Source organism: Molossus molossus, unplaced genomic scaffold, assembly GCF_014108415.1.
Source record: "Molossus molossus isolate mMolMol1 unplaced genomic scaffold, mMolMol1.p scaffold_m16_p_11, whole genome shotgun sequence".
Taxonomy (NCBI): Eukaryota; Metazoa; Chordata; class Mammalia; order Chiroptera; family Molossidae; genus Molossus; species Molossus molossus.
The window spans coordinates 37,084,762-37,098,464 of NW_023425346.1; the positions used below are offsets into that span (position 1 = coordinate 37,084,762).

General features: G+C 35.2%; 1 pseudogene; it reads left to right on the forward strand.

Moving 5' to 3' along the window:
- The first annotated feature begins 5,604 nt into the window (after positions 1–5,604).
- On the forward strand, positions 5,605–13,489 carry LOC118624977 (annotated as a pseudogene).
- The last annotated feature ends 214 nt before the right edge of the window (positions 13,490–13,703 follow it).

The following is a 13,703-nucleotide window of genomic DNA, read 5'->3' on the forward strand; positions in this document are numbered from 1 at the left end:
GTGGGAACTGAACCCAGGATTCTCTGGTCCACAGGCCGATGCTCCAACCACTGAGCCAAACCGGCCAGGGCATCTTTTGTATTATTAAAGCTATTGTTATATATTATTTTCATTATATTTCACCCCATGACAATGGATCGTGAAGGGAAAACGTTAAGAAAAGAAAATATAGTGAGGATTTTTTACAGTATGGTTTTTACCTCAATAATTACAGCAGGGATTGAGAAACTGCAATGTGTTATTTGTTGTGAAGTTCTATCAGCCGAATCTATGAAGCCAAACAAACTAAAACGCTATTCTGATATCAAGCATCTGAGCTTTGCTGGCAAGGATACCAACTATTTTAGAAGCAAAGCTGATGGACTCAAGAAAGCCAGAATTGACACTGGTGGCATGTACCACAAACAAAACATAGCAGCCATTGAAGCTTCATATTTGGTGGCACTCAGAATCGCCAGAACTATGAAACCTCACACTATTGCTGAGGATTTACTGTTGCCAGTGGCCAAAGACATTGTTCGAGTTATGATTGGAAACAAATTTGTTACAAAATTGAGTGCAGTTTTCTTATTCAATGACACTGTCCACAGAAGAATAGATCACATGTATGCTGATATTCTTCATCAGGCAATCCAGTAAATTAAATCTGCTCCACTTTCAATACTTAGCATCCAGCTTGATGAATCTACAAACATTGCAAACTGTTCACAATTACTGGTTTACATGAGGTATATTAATGATGGTGACTTTAAAGATGAGTTTCTTTTTTGCAAACCTCTTGAAATGACAACTATTGCACATACAACTATTGTATTTGACACAGTTGGTTCATTTTTGAAAGAGCACACTATCTCTTGGGAAAAGGTTTGTAGTGTTTGCACAGATGGTGCTCCAGCTATGCTAAGACATCAATCTAGATTTCAATGTTTGGTACTGAATGAGTCACCAAAAGTCGTCGGGACTCACTGTATGATTCATCTACAAATATTAGCATTGAAGATGCTGCCACAAGAGTTACAAGAAGTATTGAAAAGCATCATAAATTCTGTTAATTTTGTAAAGGTGAACACTTTAAACAGTTGACTGGTTTTGCAACTGTGCAAAGAGTTGAATGTGCCGAACAATGCTCTGCTATTGCACACTGAAGTGGGATGGTTGTCAACAGGAAAAGTTTTAAAACGTGTTTATGAGCTTCATGATGAACTCAAAATGTTTTTTAACCAGAAAGCAAGACCCAGTTCAAAGCACTTTTCAGCAATAAAAGTGAATTGCAGAGAATAGCTTACTTGGTTGACATCTTTGCCATCTTGAATGAGTTAAATTTATCACTGCAAGGATCAAATGCAACATGCCTCGATTTGTCTGAAAAGATCCAATCATTCCAAATGAAACTTCAGCTTTGGCCAAAAAAATGGATGAAAATAAAATTTACATGTTGCCTACCTTATCTGCTTTCTTTGAGGAACATGACATTGAACCAGACAAAAGGATTACAATAATAATTTCTGTAAAAGAACAGTTACACATGCTTGTAGATGAAATTTTATTGTACTTTCCAAATCTACCTGACACCCATTTGCACTTGCCAGAAGCCCATTCACAGTCAGAGTTGAAGATATTCATGAGACAGCACAAGAGGAGTTCATTGAACTTAATAGCAGTGCAGCGAGAACTGATTTCTCTACAATGACAGTTACAAAATTCTGGATCAAGTGTTTGCAGTCATATCCTGTTCTTTTTGAGACTGTGTTGCACCTTCTTCTTCCATTTCCAACAAAATATTTTTGTGAAACAGGATTTTCCAGCTTGTTGGTTATCAAGTCTACATACAGAAGTAGACTTGTTGTGGAAGATGATCTTCATTGTGCTCTTGTAAAACTGCCCTGAGAATTTCTGATCTGGTGAGAAAGAAGCAATCTCAACCTTCACACTGCTGTTGGCTTTTTATGCATACTGTCGCAAAATGTAGCAATATAGTTTACTGTTGTTATATTAAGGCTGTTACCCATGCTACACCATGCTTCAAGACAAAATTTCATTTACTTATAATTAGAAATAAATATTTCAAAATATATAATTACATATTGTTTTTGTGATTAATCACTATGCTTTATTCTGTTCAATTTGCAGCAATGAAAATATATCCTGCATATCAGATATTTACATTATGATTCATTAACAATATCAAAATTACAGTTATGAAGTAGCAGCTGTTTGAAGCGCATCACCAGATCTTGGACTGAAGAGCAAGTAGTTCGAAGAGGCAATAGTTTTCCATAGACTTTTCCACTGGCTTACCCTTCACTGTTCCACTTTAGTAACTGCACTTGACTTCTCAGGTTGACTAGTAGGCGTCTCCTCTGATTTTGTTACTCCCTATTTTAGACCTACCCTCACCCAATTATGTAAGGTCTGAGTTACTAGGCAAGAATCATTTGCCTAACCTTGAAGACTATTTTGGTACAAACTATTGAATCAGAGTGGCTTAACACACAATGGTTTGTTTTTGCTTTCCCTATTTGTCCAGCTTAGGTTACTTGAGAGATCTGCCCTGTAGCACTACTCGGGGTCCAGGCCCACAGAGATTCCTCAATCTTGTAATTGTACTATCTGGCATATACAGTCTTCTAGTAGAAGAGACAGCTGGAAGGTTGAGCTCCAATAGTCCTGTGCTTTTCTCAGAAGTGACACGTGTTATTTATTCCCCAGCCCATTAGCCAGAACTAATCACATGGCTCTGCCTAACTTCACTGAAGCTGGGAAATGTGAGGGAAAAGATGGGATGCTTGATTTGGATTATTCACTCCATCACTGAGAAGGAACAAACATTAAATCCTGAAGGTACTTTAACAAAACATATTACAGCAAGTGCCACAAATAAAGAATAAAGTAAAATTTGGGAAAATTCAGATGAAAAAAATAACAAATTACTTGATCACCTTGGGCTAGAAGCCTTCTTTAAAAATAAGGAGAATTAAGGGCAGTTATAAAAGATATATTGAGCATAGATGAGTGGTAATAAATAGGTCAGAGTTCCTGGTAAAAAAAGAAGTTAGATGATGATTAAGTGCTGACTATTGTGATATAAATCAAGTGACCACATGGAAAGACTCCAATGCAGGTAAAAAGAAGAGAAAGTGTCCTTAAAATTAATTACCTAATAGAATTAAGATGCAATTATTGATGAGAGGAACATCAGGTGTATATATTAGAAAGTTGGCTCCACGATTTTAACTTTCCCTGTGTGTTTTAAGTGTATAGACTTTCAAAAAATATTTTTAAAAAAAGTTTAGTCTAATAGTCATGTGAAGAGTAGATTTGGAAAAGGATTGAAGTTATAGGTGTTGATATGTCCTTACTAGATTTTAAAATGTTGTATCTGGTACAAAACAGTTTGTTTCTTCTTGAACTACAAACTCCAAAGTTGTCTATTGGGATTATAGTCTGTGTTTCTGGGCAAATACTTCCTCAAACAGCTAAGGCAAGTTGATGTGGGTAGTCTCAGTTTTCAGTCCCAATAGTGGAGTTATACTGATGCAGGTAGTTTCAAATCTCATAAGGAAAGCTTGTAAAGAGAAATATAAGATTTAGCTTTGATTTACTATGAAAGTATTAAGGAAAGAAATTAAAATTGACTCCCAAACTGAGAAACTGGAACTTGGTAGATAAGAAAATGCCTAATTGTAAGGATCTATGATCTCTATTGCTAATATCAATGACCTGGGAAAACGATATGTATGATGGTTGTAGAATAGAAAATTGAAAATTTAGTATTCAGTGTCAAACACTTAACAGTTAAAATCCCATGAATGTAGAAGGAAAATAAATAAGAGTGAAAATAGTGAAAGAGTAGAGAAGGTTTGAAAATCAGCTCCGGGGCCCAACCAGTGTGGCTCAGTGATGGAACATTGCCCCATGGACTAAGAGGTCCCAGTTCGATTCCCGGTCAGGGTGCATGCCCTGGTTTCAGGCTCGACCTCTGGTAGGGGGCGTGCATGAGGCAGCTGATCGATGGTTCTCTCACATTGATGGTTTTATCTCTGTCTCAAAAAAAAAAAAAAAATCAATAAAAACATTTTTTTTAAAAAAGAAGAAAATCAGCTCATGTGATGATAGTAGCTGATAACCTGATAACCAATAAAGAAACATGAACTAATGCCAGAAAGAAAGAAAATAAGGAGGAAATTACTATTTAGGAAGCTATACATGATAGGTAGATTTCAGGTATAAAATTAATCAGTTTAATGTGTGGCTGTAATCTAGAACAATAGTTTTACTTAATAAATGAGAGAATTGAAAGCAAGAAGATTATGATTTAGGTATCATCTTACAACTAGTTTCCTGCAGAGCTCCAGGATTTAAAACAGGCCTTCCTGATTTTTTTTTTTTAATGTATTTTTATTGTTGAAAGTATTACAGCTGTCCCTCCTTTTTCCCCACTGACACACTCCTCTCTTCTCCTGCCCAACCCCTGCCTTCACTGCACCATTGTCTGTGTCCATTGGTTGTGCATATATGCATATAAATAATTTGCAGCTGTAAGAAAAAAGGATCTCTTCTCTTTTGAGATGACATAGAGGGACTTGGAGAATATTATGCTAAGTGGACTAAGCCAGTCAGAGAAAGACAAATATCATCACATGATCTCACTTATTTGTGAAATATAATGAACAAAATAAGGCCTTCTGGTTGGCCTCTTTAACAAGCGGGATGGCCAGTGGCCTTTTATGCAAATGAGACATCAGCATGCAGAAGCATTAAGAAGAGAGACAGCTTTGTCCTGGAGGAAAGTAACTCATGACTATCAACCTCGCACTTGCGATGAAGGGATGACAAAATGATCTGATAGAGCATCCATGAAGAGCAGAACTGCTGAGGAGAGAGAGGGGCAGCAGATAGGCTATCTATTTGCATGGCTTACAGAGTTTTAAGGTGGTAATTAAGAGAGATTTGTACTTGAGACATCTAAGTTGAACTGAAGCTTAAGCTTTTTTTAAAAAAATTATAGTTTGTATGTCATATTTTTAGAACTTTACAGTTTTATTTCTTCCAGGTTTTCTTGTAGCATAGCCTGTCACAAAATTCAACTTTGAAAAGGTTAAACCTATTAAAAAGCAAAAGTGCTTGAGATATATCTTTGTTCTTCCTTTAAACACTCTGCCTTAATTTTGATGGTTAATTGGAAACCAGCTTCAACTCTAAATGCCCAGCTGTAGTTGCAGACAACTGCCCCTGTATCTGTGGCTAGCTGACTGTCAGACCTCCTCTAATAGGTCATATACTTACTCATTTGGGGAAACTTCAGAGTCTATTTGAACAATAATACCCAGTTCACCAGTGTAAGGCTTTAGCTTTGCTGTCTGTAGAGCAACTAGGAAGTAGTCCTTTAACAGTCCCTCTGTCAGTGTTAGAAATTTCTTTGAGTACATGTGCCTGGTTCTTATTATAATTAGAAAGGCTCACCTCCTCTTGCCCTAAAATCCACTTTGCTGGCAGGTGGGTATGTGCCCCACATGTAGGTATAATGACAAGTAAGTGTAACAACAGATAGGTATAATAATAGGTAGGTATAATGACAGGTAGGTATAACAACAGGTAGGTATAATGACAGGTAAGTATACACCCATCAAGTTTGCGTTACTCTATAGTCAAGTTAATAGCTCTGATTCTCAAACAGAAAAATCCCAGGCCCCCTACTTACTAGCTTTTGTCCTTAAATACGTTTTTTAGGCTTCACTTTGTTCATTCTTAAGGTTGAGCTAATAATATAAGTTGTCATGCGATGTTACGTTGAACATTACTTAACACTTACAAGTCCTTAATATACTGTCTTAGATTATAAAGTAACTTCATCAAAGCTTCAGAGTTAATAAATGGTGGAGTTTGGACTTAAACTTGGTTTGGTATCTTTCCTTCACAGTAAATATAATGGCACATCCATAAATATATGTAATTATCACTATTATTATTGTGTTCAGGAAAATCTGCTAGTTCCTGTGGGACTGAAAAAGTTATTAGACCCTTTTGCTATGTTCTCTATTGCCTTGGTGCAATATGGATAAAGAAAGAGGAATTTCATAAGTGATAATACTGTTCAGTAGCCCATAGTATGTGCCAAATGAAGTAAACATTAGGGGTGGACAAAAAAGATGAAGGGATTAAACAAAAATAAAGAAACAAAACAAAGCAAAATAAAAACCTCATAGACACAGAAAACAGGATGGAGATTACCAGAGATAAAGGGGTATGGGCAGGTAGGAAAGGGTAAAGGGGAGATAACTGGTGATGGAATGAGACTTGACTTTGGGGGATGAACACACAGGAAAATATACAGATGATATACTATAGAATTGTACAACTGAAACCTATAGAATTTTATTAACCGATGACACCCCAACAAATCCAATAAAATTTTTTTTTAATTGTATTGAAAGAGAGATAACTTAAGGCTGATGTGAACAGGTGAACTTCACAAAGAAGAGACTTGAGCTGCCTTTGACGGATAGTCAGTATGGGTAGGGAAAGTGAAAAAGGAATAGTATTCCAAACAGGAATTAAATGAACAAAGACATATAAGTTGGTATGGATGGGGGGGGGGGTGATCATATTTGTAGAGTGATAATAAGAAATACATTGGGAGAGAGAAACAATGATGAGTAATAGAATATCTTGAATGCCAAGCTAAAGGTTCGACTTTCTGTGGACAATGATAAGTTGATGAAGGACTTGGAAGCTTTGTTTACATATTTTATCTTCTGTTCAAATGTGCTTAAAAAATGCCATCTGATTTTATAGCATGCGTGTTTTTAAGAAACATCTTCCCAGATCTCATAAATGGATGAGGCTCTCAATTTTTCTCCGTTTAGTAGAATCTATCTCTTCATCTTTTTTACGATGGAAGCAGAGATCAAAATGCAGATGTGAAGCTGTTTAAAATATTAAAACAAACAACAAAATGTATGAACAAAACGATTTCTGACAGAAAAAAAATTCAGTAGAAAAACAAAACCTTATTTATAGAAGAAAAAATTGTTTTATCTAATGTTGTTTTTAATATTATTATGAAGACAATGCTACATCAAACCAAAGCCTAGAAACACGCTACTGTTTTCATAATGTGCTATCTTATTGATACTAAAATTGACATTCTGTGGGAAGGAGTTTCAGGCTGTGTATATTTCCTCTCTTAGTTTTCTGTAAAGTCTGCCTTTGTTAACACAGTAGGTGACTCATAGAAGTAATCATAGGTATTCACTTGATCAAACAAAATCAACTACTTCTAACTAAACCTACACACTCACACCCTGTGTACCTTGTTCCATCATTCTTGTCTAGTGTTCTCAATTTTAACAAATAGGACTATCGTCTAGAACTTTTTAAATGCCTGGTAAATGTTTATAGAAATCAAACTCAGTAGTTAAAGCTTACCAACATTTCTATTTATAAATCTCTATTTTTAGAGGATTATCAGTGATGTAAAAATACTGTTATAGTTTAGAAAGTGCTGTAAGGTGGTGGTGGTCACACATCCTTTTGATTCTCATTAAAACAAGCTATTTTGACTACTTAACTTTAGAAAAGCTGGGTTAAAATGAGATTGTCAGTTTTATACTCTCTCCCAGCTATAAAAATGGTTCCATTGAGTGAGTAAAGCTGTTTCAGGTCATTACACTCTTATGTGGAGGGAAATATATTTAGCAGCATAACAAGACTTTGACATTTTAAGCACAGTTAAATTCTGAAAAGTAATAGGTTGGTGATTGACTATCAAACATACATATAACAGGGAGATTTTAAACAAAAGTTATTTCTTTCTATATTTAGAGAATAATTTTTTGCAAATCTCAGACTCAGATTCTTTTACAAAATTCGCCATAGCTCTTCATACTTGGATACACCTTTTAATACTGTTTGAGTCTCAGATACAGGATTTTTGTTGTTAAAGGAGAAATGACACTATTTAAAAACATTATGACAAAGGTAGCATACATGAATAGCAGATATTTGGTATTTAATTTTACTAATGAGAAATGTTACGTACATTTTATGAAGATTAGTAGCTTTTAAATCACTTTGTAAAAAGATTATGTAACTTTACATTCACGGTAATAAGGAAGGAAAGATAAATGTTATCTCCATTTTACAGCAAGTAAAAATAAAAGCTTAAACATCTGTACTTTTTTTGATTCAATCATTCTCACCTCTCCCAGTAGTCTTTATTGTGAAATCAGGGTGCATTTTCTGATATATATAGTCATTGCTTTATCTGGCATCAATAGTTAGCCCTTCCTAATTTGCCCATAGCCACTGAATTAGTTGAAGGAGGTTGTGATCTTGCTTCTTGGGTAACTGCAGCACTAGCATCTTGAAGCCTGAAGTGGGAGCTACCTTGACTCTTTAGTCAGCTTCCTCTGCCCTCTATTTTGTTTAAACTTGCTTTCTGGATAAATATCTAATTTCAGATACCTTTCATTTCTTCCCTTTGTTATCACATTTCCGCCCATTTCTAAATTACCTGATAATACTGCAAACACAGAAACACTGGTTGTTTTGAGTTTGTGGGTTTTGTTTTTGTGTGTGTGGTTAGTAACACTGCTGCAGTGGTTGTTATAGTAACCAGTTCTCTCAGCAGAGGAAGGAGTTTGGGTATTCGGCAATGCTTAAGGTTCAATAGAGGAAGAAAGAGTTTCTAGATTTAATATTTCATTAGATGATTGCAGGGAAACTGCTATCTGTTCAAGTTTACTTTTAAGTAAAGAATAAAGTAGATGCAGGTGCTATCTACGATTTTCCTTGATTAGCCTGGATAAATTGTCTCTACTGGGCACTTTAGTTTGCTTTATAGTTATTCATGTAATGCATGTCCAGATATGTCAGACAAAAGTGTCTGAGTTACCCAGAAAAATGAGCAAATTACCTAAAGCTATAAAGTCAGTTTGTATGACCAGGCCACTCACAGCAGGCTATTTGCAAAGAGCAACTAGATTCTCTGTGAGCACTTCCCTCTCTTGCTTCTTCTATTTAGCTCCTTTGTTTTATTTATTCTTTATTGCAAAAGTATCATCTGTTGGGTTGAAACAATTGCGTCTTTATTCTTTTTCCATTTTCAATTGTTTCCCAGAAGTAGATCTTCCTAAGAGATCTATTTTTGTACAGTTATAATAATGTCACTTTACATACTCATGTCCTGCTAAAATCAATGCCCACACAGATATATGGGATTTAAAAATACTTAATTTTATCATAATATACTATGTGATTCTGTCTATATTAATACATGGAAATATACCTTACTGAAGTAAGAGTACATAGTCTGTTTTGCCATAATTTATGTAAACAGTGCCTATTGTGGAATGGTTAAGTGTTTTCCAACTTATTGCCTGGATTGAGCAGTGTTGTAATGAGGACTCTCATCCACAGAACAAGTATTGATGGAAGAGTAATTGCTGCTTTATGAGATAGGAACACTTCATATTTTATAAACATTGCTACACTGTTTATTTGCTGTCCAAAAGGATGTCACTATTTACAATTTACAATTCTATTCATGATATATAAACATGTCAATTTCTTTACATCTTCATCAATGACAGATATTATTTCTCTTTCAAAAATATATTGCCAGTCTTATAGGCAAAAAATGATATTACATGGATGTCTTTAACTGGGGAGTTATGACTTCTTTATAAATATAAGTGTGCATGCTAGCCTTTGAACAGGTTTATCACACATATTTTATTTTATTAATTTATTTTTAAGTATATTTTTATTGATTTTTTAGAGAGAAGAAGAAGGGAGAGGAGATAGAAACATCAATTTAAGAGATAAACCCCTATCAGCTGCCTCTTGCATGCCCCCTACTGGGGATTGAACCCACAAGTTGGGCGTGTGCCCTGACCAGGAATCGAACTGGGACCTCTCGGTCCATGGGATGATGCTCAGTCCACTGAGCCACACCACATATATTTTATTTTATACAATTCAACATTTATATATTTAATTAATATATTAATATATAATGCAATTATATTCCATATAGTTTATTATATATAATTCCATAAATGTATAAGATCAGGATTTTTCCCCCACTCTGTCACTTTTTTTTATAACTTTTATACAGTATCCTTCATTGCACAAAAGTTTTACATTTTTGTGCTGTCAAATTCATCTAATCTTTACTTTATGGCTTCTCTGTTTTCATATGTTGTATTCCCAGGATTTTGTAGTGTCATTTTAAACTTTATATCTTTAATGTAACTTGAGTAAATTTTTGTGTGTAGTATGACATACACATATAAGGATGGGGAGAACAAAGGAGTAAAAAGCAGTTATAGAACAATGTGAGAAAAAAACATTTCTATCAATGGATAAACAAAAAGGTATCATCAAACAGTGGAATACTATTCAGCAATATAATGAATGACAAATACATGCAATAAAAAGGAATGGAATCCCGATATATTCAAGAACATAGGTGAATTTCAGAAGTATCATGTTAACTGAAAAAATAATGTATGATCTAGTCACATAAAATTCTCTACTCTGCCAAACTAATTTATTATATTAGAAATCAGATTGGTGGTTGCTTCTGTTGAGACGGGTGTGACATTGATGGTAAAATGGACATTAGGGCATGAGAAAAATTTCTGGGGTGATGGAAATTTTTTCTCTTTTGATCTGAACATATCATTATATGTAAATGCCTCAAGTAAATACATAGTCTTTTCATCAAAAGGCACTGTCAAAAAGTAAATGAACATGCTACTTCAGCGGAAAAATTATTTTCATTACTATATATGTGCCACATAACTTTTATCCAAAATATATAATGAACTCTTTCAAATGAATGTTTAAAATAAAGACACTTGCTCATGAACAAAAAAATGAGCAAAAGATTTGAATGGATACTTAACAAAAGAAGACATATGAATGACCAATCATAACACAAAAAAATTCTCAATTTCATTAGTGATCAGGGAATGTAAATTAAACTCACAATGGGGTACCATATACACTTATTAGAATAGCTAAGTCTAAAAATACTGATAACATTAACATTTGTTGGGCATGTGGTACAACTGAACTCTTTACATCATTGATGGGATTAGAAAATGTTGCAGCTACTTTGAAAAACTCTTTGGTAATGTCTAGTTAAGTTAAACATGCATCCAGCATAATTATATCCAGCAATTATTCCTGGCTATTTCCTTAAGAGAGGTGAAAAATCTATGCCTACAAAGAAACTTGAACAAAACAGTTTATAGTAGGTTATTTATAATGATCCCAAACTCAGAGCAGCCTATATGTCCATCAATGGGGAGTGGGTGTAAGAACAAATTATTTTATATTTATATAATGAAATACTAATCAGCACTAAAAAGAAATGCACAACTGAGATAGAAAATCAACATGAATAAACCTCAAAAGTGTAGTGTTGCCCTGAACAAAAGGCCAGTACAAAAGAGACCTTATTGCATGACTCTATTTACACAAGATAAAGAATAATCAGATACAAGTCAGAACTGTGGTTGCCTATGAGTAGTAGTGGGGTGATGGAAATGTTCTATATCATGATGAGTTGGTAGTTATGAGTAATTACATCAATCAAAAGTCATTGATATTCTTACTTAAAATTGGTGCTCTTCACTCTCTGTAAATCTTACTTCCATCAAAAATACATGAAAAATAAATGTATTGTTATTTTACTTGCTATGTTACTTAATATTTAGACAAAATTTATTGCTGAAAATTAAGTGATTTACCAAGCTTATAAAATATTATCCTGGTCAATTTTTTTTTCTTTACACCATATTGAAGGAAAGATGAGCAGGACCAATTATTGTTTTGTGACTATTAAAAGTACTGAAGTGAGAAATCTGCAGCTTAAAATAGAAAACAAAGAAATGTAATCCATGTTCTCATGGAAAAAAATGCTGGAGCCATTGGGTTCTCCCATAAATGGTCACAGGTGTGGGATTGGGTTCTGGAGTAATATTAGTGGCAGTAAGTGTTCCTACCCTCATTTAGTTAGAAATACCCTCTGTAGTTAACCATTCTCTCCCTTTCATCCTTGTCTAAATATAATGTATTCTTCCCATGTCAGTGTATTTTAGTGTCTTCAGACCCATTTCTTAGCACAGTTAAGTCCACCTATTATCAATCTCATTTTCTGTGGATTTTGGATTTCTTAAGGGATTGGGAGGAGTAAGGACTTGGAATTAATAAATAGGTTCCAATCTTAGCTAAAGCAGCTGTTAACTCTGGGATCTTAGGTAAGCGAATGAGTGTCCTAGAGCTGTAAGACCTTGTTTTAATGTGCAATTGTATACTATATACCTAAATTGCCCCTAGTTTTGTTAGGGGCACAATAAAATGTTAGTTACCTTTTATTCTGTTTACATGCATATATATGAGGTAAGAAATCACCCTAAGGCAGGTGGTCAACACCTGGCCGGTGAAACTGCCACCTTTGTATTGTTTAGAGATACAAAAAGAATTCTTAGACTACAATGGCACTGGCAGTAGTGTTCTTGAAATGAGGCACAGGTCATCACATTTTGCTAATATTCTTAACAACACAGACAATCTTGTGCGGGAGTTAGCCTTTCCAAACAACTGCAAGGTGATTTTTGTGCAAGGAGGTGGGTCTGGCCAGTTCAGTGCTGTCCCCTTAAACTTGATTGGACTAAAAGCAAAAAGGTGGGTGGACTATGTGATGGCAGGCGGTTGGTCAGCTAAAGCCGCAGAATAAACCACGAGGTTTGGGACTGTGAATATCGTCCACCCTAGACTTGGGAGTTACACAAAAATACAAGACTCTCGGTTGGGATACCTCCCTTGTGTATTACTCCAACAAGGAGATCATGCATGGCATGGAGTTTGACATTATTCCTGACATCAAGGGAGCATTGCTGGCTTGCAACATGTCTTCAAAATTCCTGTCTAAGCAAGCCAGTGGGTGTTTCCAAATTTGGTATAATTTTTGCTGGCATGCAGGACACTGGCTCTGTGGGAGTCACGGTAGTGAGGATCTGCGATGGCCTGTGGGTTCACCCTCCGAGAGTTCCCCTCAGCCCTGGAAACAACTCCTTGTACAACACACCTCCCTGTGTCAGCATCTGCATCCTGGGTGTGGCCCTGGGTGTGGTCCTGGAATGGATTAAGAGCAAGGGTAGTGCAGCAGCCATGGAACCATCCAATCTCAGATGAGTTATGGTATCATTGATAACTCTCAAGGATTCTATGTGTGTTCAGTAAAGCCCCAGAATAGAAGCAAAATGAGTATTCCATTTTGCATTGGCAATAGCAAAGGAGATAATGCTTTAGAAAAATATTTTTCAATAAAGGTTTTGAGCTCAACATGATTTCCTTGAAAGGGCATAAGTCTGTGAGAGGTTATCTGGGCCTCCCTGTATAATGCAATCACGTTGAGTATCTTCAGGAATTAGGAGCCTTCATGAAGAATTTTTTGGAGATGAATCAGCTATGATTATATTGTAACCAATATATAGTCTCTCCTTGAACAATGTCCAAAATGTACAGTAACTTAACAATGGCTTCAAAAACTAAAATAGTATTTTTCTCACAGGAACATGCTTATTATATATTCCTCTTTTTAAATTTTTATTTCCAAAATAACAGTAAAACATCCATAGTTCTGCAATACTGGTGGATCTATCTTTTCTTTTTTTTAATTGGTTTTT